Source organism: Alligator mississippiensis, chromosome 14, assembly GCF_030867095.1.
Source record: "Alligator mississippiensis isolate rAllMis1 chromosome 14, rAllMis1, whole genome shotgun sequence".
Classification (NCBI taxonomy): domain Eukaryota; kingdom Metazoa; phylum Chordata; order Crocodylia; family Alligatoridae; genus Alligator; species Alligator mississippiensis.
The window spans coordinates 37,674,025-37,699,483 of record NC_081837.1 but is presented as its reverse complement, the minus strand read 5'-3'; the positions used below and the strand labels follow the sequence as shown (position 1 = coordinate 37,699,483).

At 48.2% G+C, this 25,459-nt stretch overlaps 1 long non-coding RNA gene across 1 annotated transcript in view; it reads right to left on the bottom strand.

Moving 5' to 3' along the window:
• Window positions 1–25,459, bottom strand: part of LOC109282549 (uncharacterized) — an 86,271-nt gene that overhangs the window by 29,533 nt on the left and 31,279 nt on the right. Inside the window, exons 4-6 of the long non-coding RNA XR_002089555.2 lie at window positions 21,742–21,812; window positions 21,474–21,530; window positions 21,003–21,186 (exon numbers count right to left, since the gene is read on the bottom strand). This is a non-coding gene — a long non-coding RNA (uncharacterized LOC109282549). The remainder of the gene's footprint in view (window positions 1–21,002; window positions 21,187–21,473; window positions 21,531–21,741; window positions 21,813–25,459) is intronic.

The window sequence follows — 25,459 nt, the reverse complement described above, 5'->3', positions numbered from 1 at the left end:
AAGTGCAAGGAGAATTTTTCAACTTCCCCTGCTAATTTTCTTCCCTTCTAAATGATGCAGCCCTTGTTGTGCCAGATGGCACTGAGCTGTGGCTGGCGCTGAGGGGTGGGGGAGAGGGAGAGAAGGCAGAAGATAGGGACCAGACATGCCCCCTTCCAAAAAGCCAAGTTTTCCCCTGTGGGATATAACAGTGGGATCCCAGAGGCACGTTCTGGCTACCAACACTTGCCATGCCATGCTCCTGGGGAAATGGGGAGGTGAAGGGGCAGAGGCCAGAAGAGGACACAGAAGGTGGGAGCCTGGAGCATTAATGGAATGAGTGGAGGGCAGACAAATAGGCTGACAGCACAGAGGCACAGGCACAGCGGGTAAGTAATGCTAACGATCTTATAACGAGCTTGCCTCTACCACCACCTTGCCTCCAGCTGAATCCCAAAATGCTTCACAAAACCCGGCTGTTGCATTCAATGGACAACGGGAAATCATCCCGCCTGCCACTGGGTCAGAGCACGGCAGCTTGGTTAGTACTCTAGGGGACACTTCCCATGGCATAAGTGCCTCCCTTCTGACGGGCACTGGGTGTCTCACTGCAAGCCTGCCCCACTTTACAGCCCAGAGGCAAAAGGGACAGACACTGCAGGGTCATTAGCAAAACACTAAGATGGGATCGCAGCACCCCGTTATGCTGCAGACCAGTGATTCTCAACCAGGATGGCACGGCAACCTGGGGTGCTTTGAGATCCTTTTAAGGGTGTCTGAGGGTGCAGCACAATATTAGCACAGTTAGGTGTGCAAACACTTACACATCCATTCGATAAACCCAGAGACTTCAAATAGGCATCTGTAGTGTGAAGAACACTGCTCCGCTGTGGTCCGAGTCCTTTGCTGCAGAAGAATTGCCCTAGCATTTTTTCCAAAGTCAAAAAAAGAGTGAAAACTAAGATGCAACCTTGTCCGAGGGCCACCTTGAGGCTAAAAAGGTTAAAAACGTTGCTGTAGGCTCACGTACACAATGCAGCAGAGGGGAGGGCTCAGGGTAAGAGCAGACATCTCTAATCAGTGCATAACAGAGGTCACACTAAATTAGACTGTCTAGCTAGTCTAGCGGACATTTGGTGATCTCTGTGGATGTCCTGATGTTCCATGGGTTGACGATCACAGCAAATGTGAGGCAAGTCATTGCCTCTCTATTGACTTAGAGAAACTCACACTTTTGCCCAGATATGCTCCAGGTATCTGCCTAAAGGAACCCAGGAGCTAGGGGACATAGTCAAGATCTCACAAAGACCATTTCTTCCAACCCACCGTTGCTTCAATATTAGACTCCACATTTGTTCTACTGAGTAGTTATTGAGTTAAAAAATGCAAGGACTATAGATTCCTCTTCAGCCTAACAATCTGTAAATGAGTGCGCTAATGAGCAGCCCCGCCACCATCAAAATGATTAGTGACATCACTTCAAGGACCCCACTTTTCTTGTCATCTAATCTGCTAAGAGCAGCAGAAAACATCGGATTGCTACAAACCTGATCAATCTAGTCTCACACAAAGGGATTTCTGGATTAATGCATGGAAGCCAAAGCAAACAAAGAGAAAGGAACAAGAGTCAACCAGTTCAATCATCTACAGTCTTTGTGATCATGACCTTCCCAGGGTTGTTCCATCCTCCAAAAGGTCTCCTTTTCAAAAGGTCCATATGGCACTTGCATGTTTGGAGACCTCAGCTCTAGCCTCACTTTTGAGAGGAGAACTTGGGCAGCTCCTAAAAAAGACATTACCTTGGCTTTCTTTTATCCCATCATAGCAGGGATTGACTGAATGCCATCCCAGGTCATTGGTATATGCATTGGGAGTTCTCAAGCTGTAGTACAGAAACCCCAGTTGATCCAAAGCTGCTTCTGCTACAACCGTCTCTAAGCAATGATGCCATGAGCAGTAGTGCAGGCTAAGGGTACGTCTGTACCACAGCCATGAAGTTTTTAAGAGCAACAGACCCTGCTCACCTGCACCCATTGTGCATATGTCAAACCTGGCAACAAGGCAGTGAAGCTCCCCGGGGGGAACCCACCTCACTGTCGCTCTCCAGCTCGGTCTTTGGCATCCATGAGAACAACATCAGTCAGTGACTTCACTACCTCAATTCTTTTTTTGGTGTTTCTCTTTTTTTAATACGTGCAGAAGAGTGGGCAGGCAGGGAGCCCTTGAGTACCAGGGAAGCAGTATAGACATGCCCAAAGAGTTTCCACAGCCATACTCCATTGGACAAAGGGTGGTTTTTCCCAGGTCCAACACACCAGGGCAGGAAGCACCAGCGTTTAAGTGGGAGACTAGGTTTACCCAAACTAAGTTCTTCACTGGATCCTAACTTTTCCTACAACTGGGAGAAAGCAGGCTAGGCTGCCTCAGCCTATGCTGTATGCAAATCAGTGCTTTACTCGCACACAATTTGGGTCTAATTTAGTGATCAGTAATGCTCTGCAAAGGCAGGTGAGCCAAGATTTAAAACCCATTCTGTACAATGCAGACCAACAGCTTCATCTCTCAGTCCACTTGTTAATAGAGCTGGCATTAGCACAAGTTAACACAGCTTTATTTGCTGAGGAGCAGCGGTTGCAATCACTGGGTGTAGCCGCATGGGTTTTCAGGGGCTTTGCCCATGCTGCAGCTCTGTCAAAAATTCGCCACGGCAGTTAGTCAGCATCAGTATTTGAGAACAAGGGCAATTCAGGGTGTCAATGTGCTTCTGAAGTCCCAGGTTCAATGCCCTGCTGTGCCAGAGTTTCTCTGTGACCTTAAGCAAGTCACTTAATGGGAGAATAAATGTATTAGAGATGGCAAGGGTACCAGATGCTGTGGTAATAGGGGCCATATAAATACTCAAGCTAGACAAGGCACTGCCTCTTTAGCCTGTCATGTCTTTTACACGGGCCCGCAGCAGTCATGGCTGCCTAACGGGGTCCTCCAAAAGCACTCTCTCTGCTGAAGGGCTTTGAAAACCAGACTGGATTTAACCCTGAGCACATCACCTCTGTTCAAATCACAGGTCTGGGAGAGAGAGAAAGATGGTCCTTTGACTAAGATGCTGAACTGGTCCCTGAGAGACCATCTGCCAGGCTCCCTGTGTGACCTGCGGTAATGAGGTTGCTGTGATGCCCTTTCTCCCACGCTTTGTCTGTCCTGTCACCTTCAATTGGAAACTCTGTGCCTGCGTGGCATTAGCACAACAGGGACATCAACTTGTTTACAGCAAGATAAATAACCCTGGGCCATGACTACAGGGTTATTTTCTGGTCTGCTTTGGAAGGGGCAAACCCATCCAGACAGACAAAGCCCACCTCCATCAGGGGGTTTCTTCCCAGCTCCATGTTGAGGCTCCTTTGGGAGCTTGGGAAACAGCCCAGCAATTTCAATCCTAATTTTTCCCTTTGGTGTAGGCACAGAAGGGTTAAAACATCCCCAAGAGAGCTGCATTGGTTTGCACTGCAGCTATAGGTTTGCGGTCATACCACAGCGGATGTTCTCCAGCCCGGTGATGGGCACTCAAGAGGCATCAAGAAGCAGCCTGGCCAGGCTCTGACCTGAGTGGGGCCAGTGACTGCAGCCAGATCAGAGTTAGGCCTTGCGCCCAAGGAAAGGGAATGGACACCCCAAAGAGAAGACAAACGGAGTTCGTTCTTTCATGTGGGTTGCTTGTGAAATTTGCACTGGAAAGCTTCAGTCTGCTGGGGCTAGCACGGCCACTGCCAAGATGAAGACTGACAGGCCCAGGCATCGTAAGCCTCTTGGCTGACAGCCCCAGGCTCCGTTGTGGGACGACGTAATGAAGATTGGCTGGCGCGAGGAAGCCTTCTCAGAACAGCAGCAATATTGGAGAGTCACAATTATCAATCGAGAGCTGTCAGGAGAGGCTGGGGCGGGGGGGGGGGGAGCAACTGTCAGAAGCTGGAGTAGGGACTCGGTGATAATAGACTGGCACGAGTGCGTGGAGGAACCGCTTTGAGAAGCGAAGCTGGACTCAAGACTTGTCCAGACCAGCGGTTCTCGGCCCTTTTGCTACCAGAGGTCACTACCCCCGGGCCTGTAACCACCCAACTGCACACACGACCCCAAGCTGCCCAAGTGTTTCTTTGCACCTGCGAGGCACCAACCCAGGCTCCACTTTGCTCTGGAGATCTAAAGAAAGCACGGAGATCATGGGGACGCTCAGCTATTCAACAAAATACAGCCTATCTCCGACACCTTATGACTGACATTCCAGTTTACACTCCCAATCTATTAGGGCATAAAAACCTTACAAAGGGGTTGAATAAAAAAAACACAGTAACTTTAATGCAATACCAAGATTTAGAGTCTTCCCTTATGTCATTGATTTCTGTACTGATCTCCACCCCCCCCTTTTTTCTTCTTTTTTTCCTATTCTCACCATGTGTTTTATTATACAGCCAATAAAAAGAAAAGGTGCCAGAAATGAAGTTATTTAACAATGTGGAGCTTTTTACACTGTCAAAAAAATGAGGAAAACTGCTTCTGTCGTTTACAGACGACACAAGTAACCCTCGGATGAATTCCAGCAAAGTCTTTTATTTCCCTTAGGCTGACATGGTCAATAGTTTCTGTGTCGGCTCTAACAGGGTTGTCTGCATCCTGCAATATAAAGTCAGGCCACGGAAACTCTCAAAAGCTGCTCCGCTAGAGAAGGTGAAGGGGACCAGGTGGCACCAATGTTCTGCTTTTTGGAGCATTTATTAGCCTCTCGGTGGCTGGAATAAGCCTGGGGAAGCTGGACAGGGGTAGCCCTGGAAAGGTGCTGATGAGAGAAGTGGGTTTTACCAAAGTTATCAGAGAAGTGTCCACATGGCAAAACCCAGCAGCAAAGTGAGTGCTAACAAGTTTCATCAGCAGAATCAACCAAAAGGTCAAGATCTGGACTTCAACTCGACTCTGGTTCCAGCTGTGACGTATAGAAAAGCCTGCATTACTATTGCTATAGGGCAGGAGGAAGGAAGGGTCCCACTCAGAGCTGTCCCTCTAGCACATACACTTTCTCCTTTCTCACTCTCCCACCCCAGATGCCTGCTTCTGCTTGGCAAACCCAGCAGCGCTTTCTCTCTCCCTATAAGCAACAGATTAAAGGCTGAATACGCTGGCCGTTCAGAGCAAGCTGAGCCAAGCCAAGCCCCTTCTATGCCTGGCACACGCACATGGGTTGTCTGTTTAGACACTGATGTGCCCCCCACATGACCGCCCTACCTGACAACTCTGGGGATGTGAAGAGAGGCAGGTCCAAAGGTACAAGCAACAAGCCAGTTACCGGAGATGCAAGCTGCATTTAAAGCAGTTTTGCAATGGGATCAGAAAGGAAGGCACTGACACCGTTACTCTGCTGCCACACAGACAGTGCAGACAGGGCTCAGCCTGCTAACCCACCTCTCTTCCCCCTACATTCAGAATAGGAAACTGAGCCGCCTCTTGTTTCTTAGAGGCAGATGAAAACACTAATGCCTGCAAAGCATGGAAAGGAGAAGCAACCCCTCAGTAATGCAGCCTGCCAGAGACAGAAGCTTTGCAATGAGGCCTGAGGCTCACTCCCACCCCATAAGAAGAGAGCCAAGGGATCATCAGGAGCTCACCACTGGGTTAAGACAGTCTGCTGTACCCAATGCAGGGACCAGTCTTTAAACTTTGATCATGCTCCATCCGGGTACCAGCTTCTTCACCCAAAGGCTGGGTATCCTGCCTCTGTAATGTCATGCTAAGCCTCTGCGGGTCTGATGGGGCAAGGCAGCTACTTCATGTCCTCAGCTCAGACTCCCTCACATGGTAGCACACTGCACTGCAAGTCACCTGAGGCCCAGGAGGGCTGGCTGGCAGATTAATCTGCAGGGCAGAGAAGGCCAGGGCAGCACTGTATCTAAATACACACACCCCTCCACTCCACAAAAGCTGCCGGCTGCTCAGTTCACCTTCTGCACATCATTTGCATTCAGGAACAGCTACTGCATGCAACAGTGGGTAATGAAGGAAAGCTGATGCTATTAAGGCACTGCATGAAAAGAAGGAGCTGAAGACAGGAGACGGGACCAATGAATTCGAAGGCACTGGGGACTGGAAGCCATTCCCACTTGGGCTAAGGACAAACATTACACATAAACTGGTTTAAGCGATCAGAAACTGGTTTAAACCTGTAACAGGACAGACATTCCATGCATGTAAACCAGTCTGAAAATGGCTGAAACCAGTTCAAGATAAACCTAGTTGAATGTCATATCAGACTTAAGTGTCTGAGTTCAAACCAGTTCATGCAACGTCCATCCCAGACGCCAGGGCTCTCTGCAAGCTTAGCTCAGTCTCATGCCTGTCACAGGGCCTCCATCCCTTCCACTCATCCTCTGCACATCTCCCCTATTAACATGAAGACCTCTCAGGTAGATGCTGGCATCTCACTGTTTGGATATGCAGCACTAGCACACCAGGCCCCTCATCTCAGCTGCAGGTGTTGCCACGAGTACAAATAAAACGGAAAATCTAATGGAAAGCTATGAGCCTTTTAACAATCCCAAAAAATTCTGCCCCAGCTTCACAATTTTGCAGAATGGCCAAAAGTAGCCTGTAGAGAGGGTTTCATTACCTATTCACTTTTAGAAAACCGTGCAGGTCTTGTCCCTTTTACATTTTCCAGAAAAAGAACAGAGAATTTCAGATTCTAAAACACGGATTGTGCATCAGTTTGGCATTAAATTTTAAGGAAGCTGCAAAGCAGTCGGAGGGCAAACAGGACGGGAAGTGGCAAACACAGCTCTGCCTTTCGATAAATTAGCAGTGAATCAGAAATTCCCCAACCCGAGAGATGACACCAAAGTGACTTCACCTGGTGACTAATTTGCATTCCAAGAGCACTGGCTCCATGAAAAAGGCTTTACTGGACTCCAGGCTCCTTCACTCCTTGGCAAATCTGCCTTCAAGAAAAACCATCTGCATTTCTTACCCGAACTGCCCAAGCCCTGTGCTCAAATTGGGACCTAAAAGCCACACTCCGTGGTCACCAAGGGGCACCCTCCCACATAACCTTAGTTAACTCAGCTCCAGGTACACAAGCCAGCCTAGAATTCAACTCCTCCACTTCCTCTAGCCCTGTTGGCTCCCTGGCCGTGCATTTATGCCTAACCAATAGTTAGTGAATCCTAACAAGGGCACACCTAAGGAATCAGGTGTTGATGTTGTAGTTCCTTTCCTGCCCTTTGATGGATGGCATGCCATCCTGGGATCCCACACAAGCTTTTCAGTTATCAATTAATCCTCCCCAAGCATCCTGCAAGATTAATATCATTCCTCTTCTGCACAAAGGGATTAAGAGGCACAAGTGATTTGCCCAGGGTCAATGCCAGAGGCAGTTGTTGAGTCCAGATCCTTAGTCTTCCACCTAATCCTACTTGCTGCTACTTTTACTGTGTGCCACCCCCACCATGCAAAACCCAACCAGTTGTCCCCCCAAACATATGAACTAGGGAGGAGAATTCAGTGAGATATAGGGCTGGACATCTCACAAGGAAAGCAGGCTTTGTCCCTTACAGGCAATTAAGATTAGATGGGCAAAAACCCTGACAAATATAACACGGGGAGGGGGAAGTGGGGAGGAGGCCGACCCTTCTTTTTCCATCTCTAATTTTTGATTCTTCAGTTGCCTCAGACTTGGTACATGTAACGGGTATCAACTGGAGTGCCCTGGGAGTCAGTTTTGTTCAATATTTTCATCAATGATCTGAAAGATGGGTTGGATTGCACCCTCAGCGAGTTTGCAGATAACACCAAGCTGGGGGCAGTAGCAGCTACGCTGGAGGGTAGGGTTAGGATTTAGAGAGACCTTGATAAATTGGAGGATTGGACCAAAAGAAATCTCATGAGGTTCAATAAGACAAGTGCAAAGTCCTGCACTTAGTAAGCAAAAATCCCCTGCCCCTGGTACAGGCTGGGGACTGATTGCCTATGCAGCAGCTCTGCAGAAAAGGACCTGGGGGTTACAGTGGACAATAAGCTGGATATGAGTCAACAGCGTGGCCTGGTAGTAAAGAAGGCTAACAACATACCAGGCTGCATTGGTAGGAGTGTTGCCAGCAGGGTAAGGGAAGTGATTATTCTCCTCTATTCAGCACTGGTGAGGCCACATCTTAGAAGGAGAGTAGTAAAACACTGGAACAGGCTACCCAGAGAGGTGGTGGAGGAATCGCCGTCCCTGGAAGTTTTTAAGACTCACCTAGACAAAGCCTTGGCTGGGAGATCTAGTTGGGGCTGATCCTGCTTTGAGCAGGGGCTGGACTACATGCGACTTCCTGAGGTCCCTTCCAACCCTCATTTTCTCCAGTTCTACTATTTTAAAGTACATGACTAAGTTACACTATTGCATGTTACAGCTGACAGCTGGACAGGAACCATGTACAATCTCATTATATTGCTGAAGCATAACCTAGTTTGGCAGTGGGGAAAGGAAGGGTGGGGGTTGTAAAATGGGGAGTTGGATGGGAAGAAAAGAGGGTTGAAAGTAAATAATCTATAAAGGCCAACCTGAAACTTTAAAAAGGCTTTGGAAGCAAAACCACACATGCACACATATATACTCCCCCCCTCCCCCCCCCAAGACTGTGCAGCACTGATTGCTTTGAAAAGCAAGTTAACCCAATGGATATTCTAAGGGAAAGGAAGTCAGAGTAAAACCCTTTCCCCACTGGCCAAATGTTACTAACAAGCCATGAAACCACACAGAGCCCTGGATCAAACCAGCATCAGAATTAAGCAAAAGCAGACGAATTCACCGGTACAGGGGCTCCCAGACCTGAAGAGGAGTCTATAGAAATTTAATAGAGATTGACATCCATCCTCTAGCATTTTTGAACAGCTCTACAGAATTGTATCACAGCCCCACAGAATTCTTTATTACACTCTATCCAGCTTTTCCATTGAGGGGATTTTATTTTACCTTTCCTGTCTCGCTAGAGATAGAAACATACTGGAAGGGCTTTTTATGAAAGAAATCAAGTTCGGTTTTAATCCTACTGTTAGCAGATGCCTTATCCAGGTCTAAATTTAGCTGCCAGAATGTAGGGTAGACTGGTGTGAAGAAAATACTGCCCCAGTTCCATTTTAACCTTCTTTTATGGGTGATATTTCCTATACACCTCTCCTTCTACCCCAACCTGACACACACCATCTGTACAACAGTTACAGAGTGGTACATAAACCTTGTCATTTCCCTCTGCTCAGAGGAAATATGACCCTACGAGACCTGGACACATCTATACCATCTCCAGACAGCACTGGGGATGTCACAGCAAAGAGCAATATGCAGCTGCAGGCATGCTAACTTCTCAATCCAATGCAATGTAGCCACCTTACAGCAGCACTGAACTGCTGCCAATAAGCTCTATCTTAGGCATATTTATTAACCTAAGTGTGCTCTAAGGAGGCTATATTGCATATGCTCCCGAGTGTAGTGTACACAATATGGGCCTGCTGCGAGTCACTGTGGCATTCCCTAACAAAAACCAGAGAATGCAGAAGTGCTGCCAGCCTGAAACCACTGTTTCCATTCCCAACCATTTTGAGCAATTAAAAGCCATTCTCAGACCACTTCCTTCCCCCATTCACGCTCACCAGAAAAAGGGGCCTTGTAAACCACTAGGAATAGGTGCTGAACACATCCTGCTGCTCTCTTTAATGACTGAAAGAGAAGAGTCAATAGGGGAGCTTCCTCTGCTCCACCAACAAGCGTCCAAGCTGTGCGTCTTCCCTCCCAGCGGACCTGCACCTGGTGTCATTTTCTATGCTAGCGCCCAACAGAAGCTCCTCCAATTAGCACGTTCACCCGCTGCTGAAAGAGCCACCACGTGGGAGGCAGGATAGGTAAGAACCAGACCCCGCTTGTGTCTGTGGGGAGAATTCTGTACAGCGTACACTTCTTTATAGCACATGTCCACACAACCATGCTTGCAGCTAGGCATGGCTGGATTGTGTGCACACATGCCCGTCTCCATTGCACATACTGTGTTTGCCTGTGTAAGTGTTGCTGGGAGCTCCTCAAGCAGGTTTCGCTGAAACTCTATGCACGACAACTCCCAACGGCCCACTGGAAAACAATATAAAAACAACCTGGGGAGGAAGGGACGTTCTACTTGGTTGCTCCAGAGCTCTGGGGAAGACTTACTATGTCCAGGAGATTAAATGATGCTCGATGCATACAACAAACTCGTAGGATCTGTGGGTGTGTTCTTCTACCCGAGTGTATGCAGGGTCAAGCCCAACACACATGCTTGTCAACACATCTCTTATGTAGCCCTCCAGTCCAGGAAAAGGTAATAGAAAGCAATAGCTTTGCTGTAGAACGATGCAATTCTATTGTGTGGACATAATTCTCCATTCGATTCCACATCTGCACTGTAGATAGATGACTTCCCACTACGAAGAGGTCAGGTTTGCATCAGACACTAGCTTTAAATCAATCTGCAGGGAGCCAGGATGCAGCAATGTCATTCCTCTCCTGCTCAAGGTTGCTGCTTTGAAAGGACAGAGGGAAGATGAGAAGGTGCGCTGCCATCGAAATTTCATGATGAACCTCTTCTGGGCCCCAGCTTATAACAACTTAACTACCCAGCCTCAATAGAGACTGCTTCCCTTCCACTTCGGCCGTTGACACGCACCAAGTTGTGTGCTGTAGCCAATGGAAATCAATTAATAATGAATCGGGCTGTTCCCTGGCAGTGGGGATTGCCACTATGCACATGTGCCACGTAGGGAAGCCACAGATGCATCCACTGCACAGAGAGTCTTCACAGACAATTAGTGTCACAGCCCCCTCCACCCTATTGGGGAGGGCAGGGGATAAAAGAGAATAAGGTTCACACCAGTACAGAAACTCAGATTGATTTGCTGACACAAGAAGATGCCTATTGAATCACAGAAATTAAGGGCTGGAAGGGACCTCGAAAGATCATAGAGTCCAACCCCCCTGCTCTGGCCAGGAATACTGCTGAGATCAAATGATCCCAGCAAGGTGTCTTTCCAGTCTCCTCTTGAAGACTTCCAAGGTTGGGGACTGCACCACCTCCTTGGGAAGCCCATTCCAGATCCATGAAGAAGCTCTTCCTTGCAATCCCTTATTGGAGGGATTGTCTGCTTCCCAGTTCCCAGTGAGAGTCTTAGATACTAGGCGCAAGCTCCAGCCCCTTCTGCAGGTAGTTTTCAGTACCTTACCTGGGGCCTGTCACCTCATAGATTTCATAGACATTAGGGCTGGAAGGGACCTTGCAAGATCATCGCGTGCAGCTCCTGCCCAAAGGGCAGGCACTCAGCAGGACTCAAATGATCCCAGCAAGATAGGCATCCAAGTGTTTCTTAAAAGAAGGTGCTGCACCATCGCTGTGGGGAGTCTATCCTAGGCCCTGGGGAATCAGACAGTAAAGAAGTTTTTCCTTATGTCCAGCCGAAAACTGTCTTCCAAGAATTAGTGACCACTGGAGCCTTTCCATAGGGTGCTCTGGTGAACAGATATTCTCCCAGTTCCTGATGCACACCCCTTATGTACTTATACGCTGCCACCAAGCCACCCCTGAGCCTGCACTTTTCTAGGCTGAAGACTGCAGTGATTTCTGTTGTACCAAGAAAAGGGGCAGCCTTCAGCCCCCTCACCTGCTCCCAGAGCCTCAGGAACGTGCTGGGCTTCAGAGTCCTATCTCTGCCCCACAGCAAGGTGCTCTTTCCACACCTCATCCTTACCCACATTTGTACCTCCCCCATCCCTACCACAATACTCCCCATCGCTGCAGTCCCGTATCAGCACAGCACTCCTGTGAGGCAAGGCCAGGCCATCAACCCCATTTTACAGGTTGGGAAAGAGACTCTGGCCCAGATGCACAAACGTCTGTAGGTGCCCAGCTCCCATTGGTTTCAGCGGGAGTTAGGTGGGCACCTCATTTGGTGCTTTGGGGATGCAGGACCGAGGGACGCAGCCAAAGTTGCACAGGAGGAAGTCGGTGGCCAAGTAGGGAGTGGACTGCAGGTCGCCGTGCAGTGCATGTTGGCCCCTAGCCACCAGGACGCTTCATCTAGCTCCATCTTGAGTGATTTAAGAGAGGGAGGGAGGGCAGTGGGGGAGAGGACAGACAAGGCGGAGGGGGGGGGGGGGCGGTTAGCCTCCATCACTCCCGCCCAGCAAATCTGCCTCTGCCCGAGAGCGCTGGCGCGGCACAATCCGCACAGAAACCGCAGCTGACAAAAAGAGGGGGTGTCATCGTGCCGGAGAGAACAGTGGGCCGTGTAATTAAAGCGTAATTGCATCCTAAAGCTTGCGCGGCATTTAATGAACTCATTCAGTTTAAATCAACTATGAGTCAAGTGAAAGCAATGGCAAGGCCCCCCTCCACCCGGCCCCAGAGAGCAGGAGAAAGAGGCCAGAAGGGGGGACTCTGAAGGGAGCCCTTTTACTCTAATTACAGCGAAGCCAGCCAGAGCTTGCCCATAACCTCCCAACACCTTTCCCACTGAACTGCTTAATCACTGTAAACTAGTTGCTGTAATTACAGCTGGTAGCTATTTATCTTGGGGCCCGAGGGCTCTGCAGAGTTGCTTTAAGAGAAAGCAGGTAACAGAGACAGGGTAGCTCTTGTGCAGGAAGCCAGGGGGAGAATAGTGTAACCGGCCATGGTACACCACCAGTCAGCTCCCCTTAAAGGGCTCAATTCTCTACATAACCCCCCAGCCCACTAAAACCCAGAGGGGCTGGTAGTATTTTCAATAATTGCCGGCTTGAACGGCACTTGGAACACCTCTCTGAAGGATAATCTGCTCTGCGCGCTTTGGCCTTGTGCTACTTTGAGGTGAAGAAGTAGTCGGCTCGCCACAGGGCAGGGTGGAAACAGCAGCTATTATTAAGAGGCCTATTTTACACCCTGAAAACTTTGCATTTGGGAAATTAGCTTGGCCCGATAGCTTTCACGTGCTCCCTCTGAAGAGAGAAGGTTAAAGACACAGTCTGAAGAGCGCTCGCCACGCTGGATTTGATCGGCAGGTAATTTAACCAAGTGGCCCCCATCGAAATGTTTTTGTCCAACATTTCTTTGTCACATCCCGACTCTGTAGCTGCTTGTTACTATACCCTCGGTCTTTCCAATCACTTAGATGCCCATGCTTCTGTCTGAAGAGGGAAGGCTGTAGTGAAGCCAAGTAGTTGATGACTTCTTGCAAATGCTTTTCAAATGGACCTACTTCCATGGGAGTCGCAGGGAAATCCTTGCTATTGATTTAAAATGGGAGCAGGATTAAGCACAGGACATTTTTATGAGCATGCTGCCTGCAGCTAAAACGAGCACAAAGAGAGTCCATCTATAGTGAATAACAAGATCCTTACCCTGTGAATGTTTTATACCTGTAAACACTCCCCTGGACTTCACTTGAGAGCTGGCCATGATTTCTCTATCCCTTACACTGTCTAAGAAAAACTATCCAAGAAAAACTGAATACAGATCTCATGGCAATCTCTCGCTGCCTAATTCTCTTTCCCGAGGCCCACCTCAACATTTTATGAAGTCAAGGGAGAGACGTTTCCATGAACTGGACCTTAGGGACAGATTTTTTATGAGAGCTAAACACCCAAACGTGCTGGGTGCTTTTGAAAATTTGGCCTTTCATAAGCAAAAGTGAAGGCCCTGGGCCGAGGGCTTGCCAGTATACAATGTGTTCAACCATGAGTACTTTAATAGCTATTGAGGAAAAGATAACACCATAGTATTCTGCTTGTTGACAGCAGATTTTGTGTCAGCCAATTTTTTCCACAATACTTTCAAAGCTATAAGGAATGTGATATGGGCTTCAACTTATCATTTGTTTGCAACCACCTATTGGTATTTTCACCTCTACTCTATAAAACACCAACATACGTGCGATGTGTTTATTACTGCAAGGGCACCAGTTGTAATAGTAGGGCCCCATTGTGCTGGGTGCTGCATATACACACACTAAGAGGTCCTGTCCCGAATGGAAAAGAAAAATGGGTCGGAGGGGAAACAACTTAGGCTGACAAGCTAGGTGACTTTGGATAAGAACCAGAATAAGAACCCAGGTATCAAGTCTCGAGTATGAGCCCTACTAGATCAAGCTGTAACCATAAGCCAAAATGATGGGAAAAATGGGAAACAACTAGTAGACACGGAAATGTCAAAAAGACTCTTAAAAAAAAATCAAAACTATTTCAACACTAAGGAGCAACAGTGTATTTATCCATCCTGCCACTTCCAAGACCCAGGGGTTAAAAAGGAGACATGAACAGTTAAATCACCACAACTCATTTTCTTTTATCCCAAATGCTTCATGGCATTTTTATAGGGGAAGTGACCCAGGTGAAGAAGAACACTTCAAAGGTCCCATGACATGCCAGGTGATCTCTTGATGATGTATAAGTTAACCTCTCTTGCAGTCATGGGACGATGGACACAAGGAGGGAGGATGGCTTGTCCAAAACAACATGGACCATCATTGGTAGAGCTCATGCCCATCGCCACACACTGCTTGCTAGAGTATGTCCTATTGTAGGCAACTGTTGAACAGGAATGAAATATGAAGGCAATAGATGCTTCAAATAAAATTTGAGCCAACTCTTAAGCCATTGAAAAGCCTCTGTCACTGATAGGCAGTGGATTGAGCATTTTTTTTTAAATACTGTGTCTTATTAAATTAATAGGAAGAGCAACATACAGTTAATGGCCTCTCTTGCTCCAGTGGGGTTCATGCACAACAGTTACATTCAGAAAAGCAGACCTAAAAAGAAAATAAATTCTTGGTAGCCTGCACTATTTCCTCCACCAGCTGCTTCCCAATCAAAACTGTTCCATTTACAAGCAAAAGCAAGTCTATTTTGCCTGGCTAGATCAGGCTCCAGTCTTCAAGTCACACTGTGCTCTTTTCACTTCATACATCACCACCACCGGCACCAACAAAAGAGTCTTATATATCAAGACTCTGCTGGCATCTGCTTCATTAATTCATGGGGCAAGATGGAAATCGGGCTCACTTGTCTACGGCTATAATCAGCTCCACACCATAAACAGGCAAAAATCTGGTTCCCTCCATTACACCCGCTAGGTCTGAGTCACCAAGTCACAGAGACGCACAATAAGCCAGATACTGATCTCCATTACAAAGTGCACCCGGAGGAGCTGCAGCAACAACGGGGCTGGCATGGTCACCTGACGTTATAATTGCAGTCTCGCTGGAATGCAAATGGCAGCCACTTTATGTCCCGTCTAGCGCCCAGCCCGGGGCTGGCACACAGACAGGATGGTTATGTCATAAGGAAGCGGATAGCTTGTGAGCACCGCTGCTCTCTTACTGGATGCCATCAGAATTGCTGATATAGTGTGTCATAGGCCCTATACTGCTTGCAACTAAACGGGGGCATTTGCCCAGAGACGCACTGTCAGGGGCTCCTTTTATTGAGATGCTGAAGCCTGAGGTGCCTCCAGATTGAATACTTTGTGAGCGTTAAAAATCATGGTTATTTATATGGCTCTGTAGAGTTGTAAGATAATATGGGACCCTGCACACGGTGGCTATGTGGATATATAAGTGACGGACGGACAGATCACGTTCAGCCTATGTTAGCCTGGAGCACGGTGGGTTAAAAAGTTAGAGTGCCAGGCTGCCTTAGGAAGAGAGGTAAGCCCCTGTGCATGGTAACTGCATCAGTACAGAGCTGTAAAGGTGATAAGACATACTTAGACAGCAGCGTACAACAGTAAAATAAATCATAATAATGTATTCCACTACACAGTACCTGGTTTGCATTGCTCCAAGCCTCCTCCTGGGTCTCTCAAAGCCTCCCTGCAAACCCCAGTGTCATGGATCCTTTGTGCCTGTGGTTGCACAACAGGTGCAAGCATTTGCAAGGAGCACTGTAAGTATTTACTGTGAAGGCTGGATAATTGCTGTACCTGAGGCACACAGGGTCTCCTCTGGGTGTGTGGGGCCCCCCGCTCCCATCCTCCTTTCCCCTCTCCATCTCCGAGGCAATCCTTCCTCCCCTCCACGACACCAAACTCCCCCACCACCTCTCGCCAGGATGCTAAATCAGCCACAGCCCAATCCCAGAAGCATTTAAGGTTTCTGCCATCAGGCACTAGGAAATCAAATAGTGATATCAGACAGCATTAGGATTAACATGCCTTGGCCCAGCGCCTAGCTACTGAGCCGTGCTCCAGCCCAGGCTCAGAGCCTTGAAATCTCTTCAGCCAGGCAGCTCTGTGTCTCTGAGCTGAATTGAGTTTGACAGTGCTCAGGAAAAGAGAGTCTCCCGTGGGAGAGGAAGTGGGGGTTGGAGGGGGCAGAAGAGGGCTTTACAATTTATAAAGCCACTTTCAGTTTGACTGCGTTAGCTTTGCCTTAGGCCCTAGAACATGACGGGAGCCTGCCTGAGAAAAAGGGTGAATATTTGGGGGAGAGAGGGGAGGTGAGAAGCTGTAATTGCAATTGCTGGAATTCACTTCTAAGGTTAGCTGCTGAATACAGTAAACACACTCTCAGAGGCCAGGGAATAAGCATTGATTTTTTTGCAAGCGTTCCAGTGAAAAGCTTCAATCAATCCTGTTGTCAGACACTTTTGCCTCTTGGCCTCCAATTATTCAGTCCTCTCCCCGACACCCCTCTCCCCCCCTTTATATACATACCCTCAGCTAAAGGAGTGATATTTTAAGGGAATTACCCTCCCCACATCAACCGACAGGCCAAAAGGTGGTGGGGGCAGGTTTGGCATCCCACATGCATGACCTGGGGAGATCTGAGGTATAAGGTACACCCAGCAAACAAGGCACCTGGCCTAGAACAACAGGTGGGAGCCAGGGACCAGACACTCCTTGTAATAGTCTTTGAGGCTATGCACAGGACAGAGGAGCACAACAGCTTGAGTGGGCTCGTGGGTTGTCTCCAAGCACATCCCAGCTTGGACAGCCTAGCTCACGCCGAGGTAGGGGAGCCCGAGCCTCTGTGTCTGAGCAGAGCAGGGTGCCAGGGGAAGGAAGTTGCAAGGGGGCAGCTTAGCTTATATTTGTAGGCCAAGGGTTTTCTCGGAGTGAGAGAAAATTCAGAGGAGGAAACTTCTCCCCAGTGTGAAGCCGGAGGACAGCACTGAGGCCTTAAGAGCCAGAAATTGAGCCCTTACTATGGAGGGAGTGGGGGAAAGGAGGGGCAGAGCGTGAGCCATGTAGGGCAGGAGACAGCCTCTCTTGCAAGAGGACAAACTATACTGTGAGGTCTCCCAAGAACACTGACTAAAAGTGCATGCAACTAGAGGTTACTTGAGATAACTCCAGTGATGGGGAGAGTTAATCATCCACAGCACAAGCAGAGAAAAAGAGCAGTACAATGAGTCTCAACTGGGGTGCCGTAGCACCCTGGGGTGCTCAAGACCCTTTGAAAGGCGGTGCCTTGAGTCCAAAAAGGTTGAGAACCGCCTGCCAGGAGAAATACCCTAACTACCCCGCTGGGCCAAAGTTATAGCAGACTATTTCCTATCATGCACCACAGGCACTCAGCAAAGGCAGATGTAGGCCACAAGAGGAGAGACAGAGGTCACTATCCTGTGGCAGCTTGGTGGGCAAGGGGAAGGGGGCAGCCAAGTGTTTTTCGGGGGGGGGGGGGGTGTCCCCCCTCTGGAAATTCAGAATTTTCCGAATGAAACCACCCGATTTGGGCTGTGCCAACACAGACCAGATTTTCAAGAGCTCTGCTCCTGTGCAGGTGTCAGCTGAAGTGCCCACGCTATGCCAGAAGTGGTTGACAGCAAGGGCTGAGTTCTTTTCAAGGTCTAGATCCATGTCTCAAGGTCATGACAACAGCTCATGGCTACAATGAGCCAAAGCAAAGGCATGGAATTGAGGTCATTTTCTTAATCTAAAAGCGGTGACTCTCAGGCCACGCTGGGCTCATCCCCTCTGCCTCCAAAACCTACAGGAGGAAAGCTCTGCATCTGAAAAAAAGGCCACGCGAGTCTCCTTGCGCCTCCTCTCTTGGGAAGGGTGGGGGTGATGAATGCAGAACTATGAGCTATGCCAGCTGCAGAGCCCCATCTGGCGAGCTTCACAATTCACTTACCCTGGAAACAACTCAGTGCTCTCCTTACAACTGTTGCAGAGATGTAGCGTAAAGGTTTTACAATGAGCGCAGCCTTGACTGAGTCTTCCCCCCCACCCCCATACATATTTCAGGCAGATGAGGTACAAGAAAAGAAATATAAATGCCCTGATGGTTGTGGGTTGCTTTGGCTTTCCTAGATTTCATGCAGGCAGTTTGTTACTCTGGCAGGGAGTGAAGGGGCAGGGAAATGGGATAGGAAAGCAGAGAGAAAGGAGCCAAATAAATGGGGCCTTGGTCCTCAATGCAACAAGATAACTATATTTACCCTCTCCCCTATAGCCTCTGGGGAGACCAAAGTGGATTACCTGCCACATTTTAATTCTATATGAACTCCAAACATGCCTTGTTCTATTCCTCTCTCAGGGCCGATTAAAGCTAAAGAAATACAGCACAGCCCAATGTTGACTTAGATGCAGGCTCCTCATTCCTGCCGTATTTCTGATGAGAGCTAAAGGTTCCCTCTAAGCCAGCCAGCCCTTCCTCCTCCTCAGCATCTCCCAGCTTGGTACTTCAAGAATGGCCTACTTGTTTCACACACTAGCAGTAGGTCTCTACCATTTCTCCAGTGCTCCCAGTTCAAAGTCCAGTTTGCAGAAGTATTGAGGAGCCAGCAGGGTCCCTGTGCACTGGGACGTCAAGAGAACTCAGGGGTTTTCAGCACCCAGCATATCTATGGCATTGCTAGACAGAAAGGGAGTTCCCTGAGTATTTTTAAATTCTGGCCCTGGATGTCCACAAGTGTTCATTATGCTTCCCAAAGGAAGAGAGAATAAATACCGTGGCAGAGCACTTATGACATTTTACAGTGTAGGCTGAGCCTCACTCCAGAGACTTACACAAAGTCTGTCCCACTCTGCACAGCTGTGCGAGCAGACGGGGGAACCAGAGGCAGCTGGGTATGATGCCAGCTACATTATTCCCTCCTGTGCTGCTGGCTCTGATGTTGACATGGCATAACCAGGCTAGACTGCTAAACCAGCGAGGTCTGGGCTAGGACTTGGAACTGGGCACAAAGAGAGCAAATCTCATTGATTTGAATCAAGAGCATCCAGATTCATTTGGAAACTGTGTATAAAATGGCTACACAAACGAACCTGAAAAAAATCATTAGCTGCTTAACTGCTGCTTTCCCCATTCCAAAAGTACCTGTGCACTTGGACTTCTCAAAGCATGGAAAAAAAGGAACGAAAGGAGCCTCCATGTGAGAGTACAACTGATATGTCTTGGGTGTAACAATCTGCACTGAGGGTCAGCTCCCCAAAGAGAGATCAGGTTTTCTGAGAGTTCAACACAAAACTGGCCCCTTCTTTTGCTGCCTGAGTAGGAGGCAAGTCCCTGCAAAGAGAAGCCAACTCCACTAATCTCTAAAAGAGGCAGCATGTAGAAGGCCAAAATCACCGCCACATTATTTGCTTTGCAGAGAAGTGGCTGCAGCTCCCTGCAAATATCCGAACCCCAATGCACTGGGTGCTGTACACACACACACGTAACAACACACCACATCTCACTGCTTACAGTCTAACTAGATGCAGCCCAGAGGGGGAAGTTGACAGCAAAAGAGGTACACCGCAGTGAAGCGATTCCCCCAGGATCACAGAACAGGTCCTTGAGATGCATGAACAAAACACAGGTCTCTTGGCTCTCGGTCCGGTGCTCAGACCAGGCTTTCGCCTCCTGCTCCCAGGCTTCTCTTGACAGGAGAACAAAACTCTCCAGTAACAAGAACCCACACCGGACCCTAGACACCAATGATCTTTGGGATAGCGAGAGGTGCTGATGCTCTAGTGGCCCCGCTGAACTCAGGAATGAGGGGCATGTCACCATGCCAATGACAAATACCCTCAGACTGGAACACTGACAAATGGATATGCCCCCAGCCATATAGAGACAACCCTCCCCAGGTATAAACAAATGCATCCTACCACGGCCCCAAAGCAAAACCAGCCATCAGTGGAGAGTTAAGCTACATTTGCAACAGATGCAATGGCAAATTAGCTGCCCAGAGCCACATCTCATTCCCCAAAGCTTGGACACCAGCCAGGTGGAAGTCTTCACTTCTTCACACAGCATGACCAAACAAGTGTAAATCTTGATGAGGCCCCTGCTGCCCATCAGCGAGTGTGTTAATGGTTTCACCTGAGTCGTACAGCAGTTCTGTGCCATCTAAAAGTTTTTCACTGGAGCACAGAGTCCATCCTGGTAGAGAACAATGGCTGGGAAATCAGGATGGGCATAAGGGAGCCTTGCACCCAACTCTCACTCAATGCCAAGGAGACTGGGGTGGCCAGGCTCTCATGAGCTCCTTTGAAAATCTCACTTGGTGCCCCTGAACTGGCCACAGTCCCCTTGCTCCCAAGCCTATGTTTGCCTGAACCTTCAAGGGAGACTATGAAACCTCGTGTCACAGAGGTCTTTGACTCGGAGACCTCATTGCAAATGCAAGGAAAGTCACCGTTGCAGAGGCGTGACCTTCAGCTCTTAAATGGGCTAGACAGCCTCATCCGACAGCTCATATATTCCAAACTAAATTATATGTACTGTATATCACTGTTAAGAATAATCATAGTATTCGTAGTGGTGTGTTAGGTACTAAATTATGTATAGGCAGAGCGATTATAGAGAAGCACAGAGTGGTTGTTCATGCAGCTAATGGCCAAAGTACCACTATTTTCTATCAAGACAATTTACAGCAAGTGTAGCAACTTCTCACTCTCAGATCGGGAGAGGCGTTGTGTCTGAATCCACAGATCCTCCTTCCAAGCTCTCCTGAAAGCCCACCGGCGTGGTGACGTCTGCAGAGCACTTGACACCAGTGCACTGCGATTGCTGCTTACCGTAGAGATTGGAAACAGAGACGGTTCCTTCTACCCCTCTCATCAGTCAGGCTTCAGGCTTAGACTGCAGACTCGTCAGGGAGGAAACTCTCTCTCCTTCCAGTGTATATGGTGCTTAATGCAATAGGGGAATGACCCTATTATCGTCTTGAGACTCTATCAGACGCATCCAACAATCAAGCACCTATCGTGGAAAAAAAAAAAGGCTGTAAGGATGTTTCCTTCTGGTAAATAAAGTCCTTGTCCACCTCTTTGGTGGATGGATCCAGAGTCCTTCCTTGTAGGAGGAAACCCAGCATGCACAAATACAGAACATTCATATCATTCTGTAGGCTTAATTTAGCTGATCTAAGAGCCATTCAGATCAAGGGAAGTCAGCAATTATTTACTGTTCAAGAGGTGTTGGGTCCATTGTCATATGCAGAGTGTATGGGAAGGAACATCGAGACTTAGATCTTGCAAAACACTTACACGCGTCTTTAATTCCATCAACGAGCACACTCCTTGTTGAAAGGCATTCAAATCAATCTGCAGGAAAGTGAGGGGGAAGCACAACTCACAAGAAGGAAAGCTGGGAGGAAACAAGCAAGTTAAGCTCTACACTTGTGGCTTGGCTTTCACAGGTACAGGGTGTCCTGTTATTACTTAGTACGTGATACACAAAGTCAGGGATATTCACTGCAATAAAATTAGATGCAGGCATAAATGCCTACAGAATCAAGGCCTTGGCAATACTTACCAGTAATCCTTTATGCCCTCCTTTAATGAAGCCTCTCCAAGGACAAGAATCATGCCGCTATATTCTTCACCCTGCATTATTCGAGAACTTAAACTAGATTATCATAATGGTCTCTTCTGGCCTCGGATCTAGCGACCTTTATCCTATCATGGCTTTTTCTATGATCAAATCAAAAGCGTGTTGCGCCTTCAGGCCACTTATCTTTCACCACAGTTTTAAGGTCCGTGTCTGGGAAATCCATCCCAGGACATTGCTTGGATGGTCCCCATAATGGCCATCCTCCCCCCCACCCCCTCACGCCCTAACATCCACGCAGAAGGTGGAGCAGGTGGGAGACGAGAGTAGTGGCTAAGAAGGATCGAACAACAGGGAACAAGTTGTAGCAACTGGGAGGAAAGGAAGAAGGAAGGTAAGTAACCAGGGGGAGGGGGTGGAAATAAAAAGAGAAGAGACACCCACGCCCTTGATAGCTCTCACTCCAAGGTTGATGAAGCTGCCAGGAGATGCAGCATGTTCCCTTATTGATCTATCAAAGTCTGTTTTACAGAGAGGGGATTATTCACTTCTGATAACATATCAAGGTTGCCACTGATGAAAATCAATGGATTTGAGCTACCCAGACTTCATTTAATTAGATGGCACTGAAAATACCTTGGGAACAGGAGAGAGAGACTCTCTGTGATTACCTTGGCTTGGTGTTCCTTTTGCCTGGCTTAGATGACCCTCTTTTATGGATTATCAAGATAAATGGATTTAAACAAGAGGCCTTTATCCTCTCTGCCCTGGTTAGGGAAAGGAAAGGTATCTCTTAGTCATCTCAGTCCTCACTAAGGTGAAGCCACAGAGAAGGGAGGTCACTAGGAGCTGTGTGTTAGCAAATCGTTTAGCAATTAGCACTGTGGGAGCCCAGGTGGATTAATGCCTTGCTCGGACAGACAGCTGCTCCCAAACTAGGTAAGGAAGGAACATATCGGAGGGATAGTCCCCCATGCAGAAATCACAGGGTTTGAACCAATAACAGGCTAATTACTATAATTTTTTTTTTTTCTCTCCCCCTTTTTTGATAGGATTTGCTCCCCTGGGTGAGTGCAGCACTTGGGAGACAGGTTCAAATCTTCCCCATCAGAGTGGAATACAGGCAAAGGCTAGGAGGAGTTCTGCTTTAGAGCAGAGACATTCGAGAAGCTCTGAACATGCCTCTGCTGCATCTAAGGACATGGAAAACAAAGCAAATCGCTGCTCAGCGCTTAAGAAAACGTTTTCTGGACTTTGGAAAGGGTCGGCTCAGCTCTGGCCTGCATCCCTCACCCTCTCCAGAGGGTGCAGAGGCTATGCAGAACATTGCAGTATTAAACACACAATCTTGCTTTTGCCCAGGGAAAAAATCTCCATCCTCTCTCTGAAGACAGATCCAGCCTTTTCATGCAGGAAGCCTTTATCTTTTCCCTGTTATAGCACCATAGCTAGTAAAGAATAGCAATAACTGGACTTTCTGATGTGCAAAAAGAGCCTAAAACCTTGGCGAAAAGAGATAAGCCTGGCTCCGCTGCCCTACAGTACCTTTGCATCTGGTCTTTCTTCTCCTTGTAAGTCAGTCCAAAACAAACTGAAACCCTAGAGCCAGTGCTACAGTTTCCAAAGGTTGCCACTGAATTGCAACCAAGCTCCATGTTATAATCTCTATGAAGATGCCTCCGCCCAACACCCAGCCTCCCAGCTGGAAGGAGACAGCGGTTTAACATAACATTTCAGAGCAACAGTCCCAGTACCACTCCAGACCTTGTTTCTGGAGAACCTGCCAGGAGAGTTTATGTTGTAATCATGCCAGGGCACAGGGTAGCACTTGCCAAGAGAAGCCAAGATCTCCAATGAATGCACTGGGGTCTGAACCCTGGAAAAATAAATCCACACCCACAAAACCCCATCGAAACAAGACCCTTCGCTGAACACACTTCTTCCCTTGGAGAGGTGAGAGCACGTACATGCAATAGCCGCCATACTGTCCAATATGCTACTAGAAGGCATTCAGGTACTACAGCAAATAAACACCAAGCCTTACATAGCACATATTGCCTGAAAGAAGCCATCTGAGAATTACAGATCCCTTCCTGCCCTTGCAGTCAGCCATGACTGCCTGGTTTCGGGATGTCTGTGCTTCTTTTGTTTCCAGTGGATGCCCAGCTTCCACTTGTGCCTGTCTGAGGGCTCCTCTTTACTTATATCACTGTAAATTCCCCTTAATTTATTCCAGTTATGTAGATATAAAATACCTGCCTAGGACTAGGCATCTCAGTACAATCAAAGCTCAGCACCTTTGAGTTGAGGAGCTCAACAGGAACTCCAGCGATCACCTACCTATATAAACCTCCATCCCAGGCTTTCATCCTTATAAGCTGCACACATTCAGTCCGCTCCCAAAGCCTCCTCAAGGTGAAGCCTTTTGTAGTACCCTTAAAATGTCACCCAATTCAGTGACTGCTGTATTAAATATTTACTGCCAATCATACTTAATACCAGGCCATAAGTTAAACATGGCTCATGGCAGTGTTGGCTAAAGGTAACTGGAGGTTGGGGGGGAGGGGGGGGTTGTTTCCTAACTACACAGATTTCGTAACACATATTAAGCTAATTTAATTTTTAACAAAAAATCATGTCTCCTAAAGACAGCCTCCTCCTCATGGCCTGGCCTTTATCAGAAACTTTTGCCAGTATAGAAGCATCCATTAAAAGAATGAGAGCTTCCCCTGTGAATCTCTCCATCTTAAACCCCAGCACAGCTCTGCTTAATCATTCAGCCAGCGTCCGTCTGTGCAAGAAGCGGATGCCAAAGCCACAAGTCATTGGTCTCCAATCTCCACTGTGGAGTCCGGTGGGGTTCTCGGGGTGGCCCAAATAGCATGCCCCAAGCTGTGGGCACCCGGCTGCATCTCTCTGCATGCAGCGAGAGGGATGGGATTACAGCATCCTTTTGCATCTGGCTGATAAGTTCCCCTCAGGAGCGGTGCATTTTTAAAAGCCTGTGTGCAGTAAGCCCAGGTTGGTTGGACTCTGAGCGGGAAGCATATGTCTGCAGTAATGTTTCTGGCTTCATACTGACAGAGCTGGGCTCAGAGGCAGGTGGGGGGAGTGGGTTTTGTGATGGGTCTCTTGAAGCACCATCTTTAATGGACTGTAACAGAGCTCAGCCATCCGAGGAGCGGCTAGGAACTGCAGGGAGGCCACGGCACAGATTCTTATGGGAAGCACTGGTATCAGGGGGCAAAGGGAAGAGAAGCCAGCTAGCTTAGTCCTGCTACATGACTATGTCCTAGCAGCCCATAGGTCACAGGCTCACTTCCAGGGTTAAAGTGCCCTTCTGGGGAAAGAGGCATGATGGGACAGCTAAAGAGCCTGACATGGAGATGGGGCAAGTCATCTTGGGGCCTCCAATGTTAAGCACATTGTGGTGGCACCATTAGGGACCAAAACCCCATTGTGCCAGGTGCTGTACAAAGCAGCAAACAGCTCTGCAAGCAAATGGACTTTTGTTAATGGTTGTGTTCCTCTGGAGAGCAGGGCATGGGGGAGAAAGGAAAAGAGTAGATCCAAAGTGCATTGAATCAATAAAAGGTTCTCAGACACTACAACACCTGCTTCAGCTCTGGCCTGCCAGGGAAGGACTTAAATGTCCAGCTCCTACAGATGGGACCAGATTTAAGAAAAAAAATAAAAATCGACT